Here is an 8,171-nt window from a genome sequence, read left to right on the forward strand (position 1 = left end):
TTCAGAGTGTTAACAATGCTTTTCCATCGGAAATTGTCCACATTTTCATCTGGGAGAAACCTTTTTGAGTACTCCAGCATTCATGTTACATAGAATTACATGGAATGTACAGCACAGAAACAGGCCATTCGGCCCGACTGGTCCACGCTGGCGTTTATGCTCCACACGAGCCTCCTCCTGCCCCTCTTTGTCTAACCCTATCAGTATAACCTTCTATTCCTTTCTCCCTCATGTATTTATCCAGCTTCTCGTTAAATGCACTTATGCTAATGCGCAAAATCTCGCCAGTCCTTATACACCTCTGCTAACACCAGTTTCGCACTATACGAGTGTAATCTTGATTTTAGACCACAGTGTAAAATGCGCGATATTGGCTCGACCACTTCGCTTTCGGGAGAGCAAATGAATAATAACGACAGGATGCAGATCTGATATTTGAAATGATATTTTTCAGTGTATCAGGGCCAGATCAAGGAAAATGAAGTTGTGTGATACATAAATATAGGCAAGGCACGTTGAAAAACTGTGGCATGCCCCATTTATCTCATGAAGCACTTCTACACATGCAGAATGAAATCTACATTCCGTCGTTCCTCTTGGTGCTTTTGTTAATGTGACAGGTGGAAAAAATATTAAATGAAAACTACATTCGGATTTTCAAAAATCATCTTTCCATATGGGGACTACGCAATGAGAGCACTTTACTACTTCCTATGACATCATGGGAAGGGTCTAACTTAGCTCTCCAACCTTCCGGCCGACTTACACTCTGCGTCTGGCAGCCCCAGAGACAATGTAGCAAAATACTGTGTACTTCCTGAAAGAAAGTAAAATAAGAGGATGTATTTCAAAGAGTTAAATAAATCGCAGGCTTGAAAAGACTAAAGGCTATGTTTTCCTCTTTTAATCAGGAATTAACCTGCTTTTTTTTGTGATTTTAATGCCCACAACTCAAACTGACATCTGGTTGTATCTGATTTTGGGGAAATATACAAATTTGGAGCTACAGGAAAGTGGCCAGTCAGAAGTCACCAGTACTAATGCTCCTTTTACAATTCCAAATGGCCATCTAAAGTAAAGTCCACTCCTCACACTGACGTAAGTGCCTCAGAGGAAGTCACAGCTATAAGCAATAGGACTTCTATAAACTTTGTAGCTGGTCAGTTGACTGAATAGCCACTCAACACATTTATCCCCTCAGCAAATAGGGGGAGAACTTAGTTGTAACGCACCTAGAGAAGGGGAACAGATTTACTTAAAAGATGTTGAGCATGTGTGACTAAGCATCGCATTCACTGAAGGACATGAGACATGACATGTGGTAAGTGTAGCATGCTTGGCAGGAACAGATGACTTTGGATCTATGGTTCCCAAAGATCTCCACCACTGGGGGTTTTCCTCGCCTCATGCCTGGGTCTGTTGTAGACTAATTGATAGAGATTGATTGCTATGATTATTAGCAACTCCATTATTGTTGTATCATGCGACCACCAGGATGGTAGAAGGCGAACGAGATGGACCTTAGTCTTTTCTCGTCTAGCAAGTCCTATGTTCCTACGGAAACGTCAGTAGTGAGACAATGCTAACAATGAGAAAGGTTCGAAATCAGTCAACTCTACAATATGTAGGATTTGGTTCGTGTTGAATCCTGCTGGAGTGTTGAGGTGGGCCTTTTACTTACTTTTTAATTTTTTTAAGCTACCCAATGGTCAATCTATATTTTCTTTGATTAAAAAGAGTTGTGCCTGTGTGCAAAATTACAGGCACAGATCTTCATCCGACTACACCATCGATGGTCCACCAATGTATGATACCGCTGGGTCACTGAGAACAGCAGTGGCAGGTTTTTAAAGGACTATGGTGATACTTTGAAGGCATCGGAGAAAGGAGAACAGCATGGGAGCAGGAAATCTTCCAATCTCTGGGTAGAGAAGATAAAGTAAGCAAATCAATCACAAGTATTTCCATTGGATCCTTCTTTGGGCCACTGCAACTGAGGACATTAAGCTTCTTAGTGACTTTTTATGGACTTGTCTGAGCTATAGGCTGACTCACTGTGCTGATCATTACAAATTGTTCTCATCGTATTGCCCCTGTGAATCAAACAAGACATTTCAGACCAGGACAAGTACCAAAAATAACAAAACTCTAATTTCTCTGTTCTGGGGAGGCACATTTTGACATAAAGAGATGTGTGCTGCTGATGAAGAACTAAAAAAAAAACTGGAACATTCAGTCGGAAATAAAATGGGACATCCAATAAAATACATCGTATTCTCTTCTCATGCAGCTTATTTTAAAAACGGCAGACTCCAATTTGTTTTAAGAAGCTTGATGATTTTTTAACAAAAATAAATAAAAATAAGCAGCCCAGCCAATTACTGAAATCTGTTTCAGGCAGCTCAGCTACTGATGGCAGTGTGGGAAGGGTGGGAATGACATGACTCATGCGTTTTTTGCCAGTCAGAACAGGAGCTTTTGGGGATGCGAGGAAGCAGCCCAAAGTCCTGATCGTTTAGGACTTTTAATATGTTTTTTGTCATTCTATATCCGTTGAATAATAGGGATACGTTGCCCAGTTTCTTTCCTCGCACTTCCGGGAGAGCAATGGAAAACTTTCACGAGTGCAAGACTGGCTGACTGCAGCTCTCCATTCCCAGTGGGGCCATGATGCTTATCCCATTGCGTGCAGTTCTTTGTAGTTTCTTAAGCAAAAGTTCTTATTCAATCTGCGCTGCTGCTGACTTCCCATGGGCAGTGATCTTATCAAGTGTACCTATAAAACTTAACTTCAGTTCCTTCACACCTCTAGATCAAAGCAATGGCCTTGCAGGTACACTGTCAACTTCCTCAGTTTTGCATAACATTACAACTAGGGAATCTAATACCACAACTAAATTTCTCTCGTTTGATATCTTTTTTTTGTCCTCAGTGCTTCTTCTTTCTTGTTACGGTTGTTCTTTTGTGTCTCTTTGTGCTTGTTTTTTTTTTGGTAGCACCATGTAAATGAATTCCAAATTTGGTTAGGACAACAACCAAAGAGCAGGTCAGAGGTTGGGTATTCTGCGGCGAGTGACTCACCTCCTGACTCCCCAAAGCCTTTCCACCATCTACAAGGCACAAGTCAGGAGTGTGATGGAATACTCTCCACTTGCCTGGATGAGTGCAGCTCCAACAACACTCAAGAAGCTCGACACCATCCAGTATAAAGCAGCCCGCTTGATTGGCACCCCATCCACCACCCTAAACATTCACTCCCTTCACCACCGGCGCACAGTGGCTGCAGTGTGTACCATCCACAGGATGCACTGCAGCAACTCGCCAAGGCTTCTTCGACAGCACCTCCCAAACCCGCAACCTCTACCACCTAGAAGGACAAGAGCAGCAGGTACATGGGAACAAACCACCTGCACGTTCCCCTCCAAGTCACACAGCATCCCGACTTGGAAATATATCGCCGTTCCTTCATCGTCGCTGGGTCAAAATCCTGGAACTCCCAACCTAACAGCATTGTGGGAGAACCGTCACCACATGGACTGCAGCGGTTCAAGAAGGCGGCTCACCACCACCTTCTCAAGGGCAATTAGGGATGGGCAATAAATGCCGGCCTCGCCAGCGACGCCCACATCCCATGAACGAATAAAAAAAACCAACAACTTGCGTTTATACAGCCACTTTAACATAGTAAAACGTCCAAAGGTGCTTCACAGGAGCAATTGTCAATCAAAATTTGACACCGAGCCATATAAGGAGATATTAGGACAGGTGACCAAAAGTCAAATAGGTAGGTTTTAAGAAGCTTCCTAAAGGAGGAGAGAGATGTAGAGAGGCAGAAAGGTTTGTGCGGGGGAGTTCCAGAGCTTAGGGCCCAGGCAGCTGAAGGCACGTCCGCCAATGGTGGAGCGCTTAAAATCGGGGATGAGCAAAATGTCAGAATTGGAGGAGCGCAGAGATCTCAGAGGGTTGTAGGGCTGGAGGAGGTTACAGAGATAGGGAGGGACGAGGCCGTGGAAGGATTTGAAAACAAGGATGATAAATTTTAAATTGAGGCTTTGCGGGACCCGGAGCCAATGTAGGTCAGCGAGCACAGGGGTGATGGGTGAACGGTACGAGTTAGGATACGGGCTCGGTGTTTGACACTTAGGGACACCGTTTTGAAAGCTGAATAGCACAGGAGCACAAGGAATTCAATCAGACAGTGGCACCAACTCAAGTGGGCTCCAAAATGTCGAATTACTTTTTATAATTATACATGCTTCCAACAACCTGTAGGCTATTGGCTCTGTTTCTGTGCTAATGGCCTGCTGCATGCATTGAACAGACAGCCATGGTTTTCATCTCCATTTGGCAACTGACAATAAATCTCAGCACTTTTGTAAATGTATTTAGTTGTATTGCGCTTTCAATTTATTTTTATGGTCCAGAATTTGCTGCCATAGTAACGGTGAGGCTAATGGCCCTCGCCATTATTTCCGCGCAACTTCAGGCGAGGGGCAGATGCGCGGTTAAACGTGGAAATCCAAAAGTTGCTGTCCGAGCTGTGCCGCTCCAGCGTTAGCTTTGCGAAAACGGCATCTCGCCGTCTGATTCATCGTTGAAATTCATTGAATGTGGTGAAATTGCTGTATTTGCGCGCTAGATACAAACGAAACTCGCCACAGAAAGTTATGTCTTGTCATTTCAGTCTAAGTACCCTTTAACGACGTGATCAGATTTAATTACTGCCAAACAACATCTCCAGCATTGAAAAGTAACTATTACAAGTGTGGAGTCTCATTCCTTCAGGTTTTAATTGTTGTTGGAGATTTTAAAAATGTTACATTTTAAATTTTAAATTATTTTTTACTTTCTCTTCCTGTCTCTTTTTGTTCCCTCTCTCTTAATCCAATCTTTCTTTCCCTCTCTTTATTTCTCTTTCTGTACCTGATTTGACACTGAATTCACCCACACTTCCTTCTCAGTCCTTGCGCTGTTAATTTCACAATCCTTCAATCTGATCGATTAAGGAGATACCCAGCCAAAGTGAAAGCTACAGCAATGAATTCAAATGGAAAATCAGTTAGAGAAAGCGAAATAAAGAAAGGGTAAGATTAAATGACAGAGATAAAAGAGACAGAAAGGAAACAAAAAAAATAAACACTTTATATTCTTTAAATTTATTTTAAAGGTCCAACAACAATTAATATTGGGAGGAATGAGACTTCATGTTTTTAAAAGTTTATTTTCAGTTCCAGAGAGGTTGTTTGGCAGTCATTAATATTTACCACGCCGTTAAAAGTTAGTTTAGACCTTATATAACTCAGCGTACCTTTTTTTTCTGGCGAGATTAGTTAGTTTCCAGCTGGGCAGGAGAGCAAGTTGGCGCTGATCCGTTGATTCCAGCCGTTGAGATCTCTTTACCACGAAGCTTTGAGAGAAGCAGGTAGAGCAATTTCCGGATCTCCGTGTTTGACTGCGCACGTGCGCTCTCTGGAACTTGCTCTTCCATTTTCCCTGAAATAACGGTGAGCGCTGTTCAGCTCTCCGTTATTTTACGGGCAATTTCCGGGTCATTATGTTTGAGATTAATTCTTTAATATCAATTATTTATTGATAACGTGAATGCAATATCATGTTATCTTTTTGAATGATTTGACTCCGCTCTTACTTAAGATAAATTTTCTGCTACTCATTTAATTTTTAAATGCCTGAATGTGAAAGCCCATATTTCTTTCTTATCTTAATCTTAACTAAAAAGATGTGGCCGATCAGTATGAAACGTAGGTAGAAAGCAGTGACAGTCCGTTTGCTCCGCTACTCCGTGCGTTGCTCCTATCACTAAACAGCAGCTTTTTCCTCATCCAAGCTTTGCTGAAAGCCAATCGGGAGCAACTTGTATAGAATTGCACAGTAGTGAAGGTAATTGAACAGGGATTCTGGAACTCCGGATCAGGCCTGGGATCAGCCAGCTTAACGAATAGAAAGATTTCCAATTATAATTGCAGTTCTCACCACTAAAACTTAAATTGACGAGGTATAATGATTTTAACAAAAAAAAATGACACCTGACTAAAACACAAATGCATGTTAGCCCTGTAGGATATGTGGTTACTTTGGCTGTACAGACTACAGTCCATGCACAACCTACAGACTGCACTACTGCCATTTCTACTGCAGTATAAGATCATATCATTCATTTTGTGCACTGGATTCTACATTTATAAGTGCAGAGCTCAATTATTGAAGAAACAGACGGGAGAACAGTGTGTGAACTGTGCTTCAATTGTTGGTAGCAACACGCTATTTCTGTTAAATATGCCTCACCTGCAGTGATTTATATGCAGAAAAGTGGAACTTAATTTTACCCAGACAACCCTCACCCTTAAAAAAAATCAGTTTTTGACTTTTGTATATTTTGTCCTGAGAACAGCATGTCATTTTTTATATAGTAATTTTTTAAACATCTGTTACAAACCTGGCCAATGTGCAAAATTCATAAAGAATCCATTCCTCCACATTAAAATAAAATTACATTTCTTATTGATGGAATGATGGTCATATTTCTAAAACAAGGATGTACCTTTGACTGAAAGCTAGTTTCTCAAATTGTATTATTTGTTTCCGTAGGGCAATATTTTAAAAATCATTATCTTCCTATTTGCCTGCCAGGTTATTTTTTCTGTCTGTAATATCTGCAGTTTTCTGTTTTCCAATTGGCCATGTGTCCGAGTTTTTCTTTTTACTGATTGGTTGGGTATCTGTTTGTGTGATTTCCTGCTTTGTCGTATAATTGGTAATCTGGCGAATCACATTCCAGAAAATGACAAACCACATTCACCCAGAAAGAAAATTCTCCAAGATATAACCAGTGCGATGACAGTTCTCTGGCCAAAATGTATGTTTGTTGCCAGTCTCGGCTTCACCACTTCCCAGTTTGCTGTCTCTTGGCCTGAGCCTTAATGCATGATTATACACTCCACAGTTAGATTAACAAATATTCCATCATCTAGTTGCTCGAGAAATGTTAAAAGATCATTATTGTAGGTATGTTATGAATAGCCAGAGTTCTGTCATGTCTATCATTGAAATTGATATCTTGATGAGCACAATAAAAAGGATAAGCACATATTCTCATTTTATTTTGGTAGATGTAGAGTGAGATCATTCTATTTGTTGCAGCTCTGGGAAGTGTAGACGCAATGCAATTATCTGTCTTGCGGATGAGACGTTAAACTGAGGCCCCGTTTGCCCTCTCAGGTGGATGTAAATTATACCACGGCACTGTTCAAAGAAGAGCAGAGGAGTTCTCCCCAGTGTCCTGGCCAATATTTATCCCTCAACCAACTTCACTGAAGCAGATTATCTCATTGCTGTTTGTGGGACCTTGCTGTGCTTAAATTGGCTGCCCTGTTTCTTACAATATAACAGTGACTACACTTCAAAAGTACTTCATTGGTTGTAAAGCGCTTTGGGACGTCCTAAGGTCATGAAAGGCGCTATATAAATGCAAATTCTTTCTTTCTCTTGATATATATATGTAAAGAGTAAGACTTTAATGGACATTAGCATTACCACATCAGAGAAATGGTTTGGCTTTCATACTCCATTAACTAAAGTAACAATCTCAATATGTTGTAAATCTGTAGATGAGCCACACCACAAGACTTGGATTAACTCCTTAATAGAAACCATCCGCGATCAAAAGATTACCTCTGCAAAACTAACCTTCTGCTTTTAATAACGTTTGATGGCTGTTTAAAGAAACGTTATTCTCATGACACAGTCTGTCTGATATGGAGATGTAGCTTAGTTTGTAACAATAAGGGTTTATGTATTCTTGTGGCGGGGCTTTAATTGGGACAAAACTGTCTCTGAAAATGCTTGTGCGGCTCCACGCATTATTGAAAAAAAATCCCAGTGGTCACACCATGGTATCAGTTATCTGCCTGAAGTTCTTTGCCATTAATGTTTCAGCACTTTTAATTAACTGTTTAAAATATCTTTATGCTGTCTGATTTGAATTCCATTGTACTGCTGAATTAAAGATGTTCGTGGACAAAGAATGCGAAAAATGCAATGCCACAAGTCGGCAACCAGCAATTAACTGATCCAACGGAGGTGGGGGTGGGGGGGGCGGGTGGTCCTTTGAGGCTCCAATGTAGACTGAAACGTCAGGACAATTGCACCATTAC

This window comes from Heptranchias perlo, chromosome 8, assembly GCF_035084215.1.
Source record: "Heptranchias perlo isolate sHepPer1 chromosome 8, sHepPer1.hap1, whole genome shotgun sequence".
NCBI classification, from domain to species: domain Eukaryota; kingdom Metazoa; phylum Chordata; class Chondrichthyes; order Hexanchiformes; family Hexanchidae; genus Heptranchias; species Heptranchias perlo.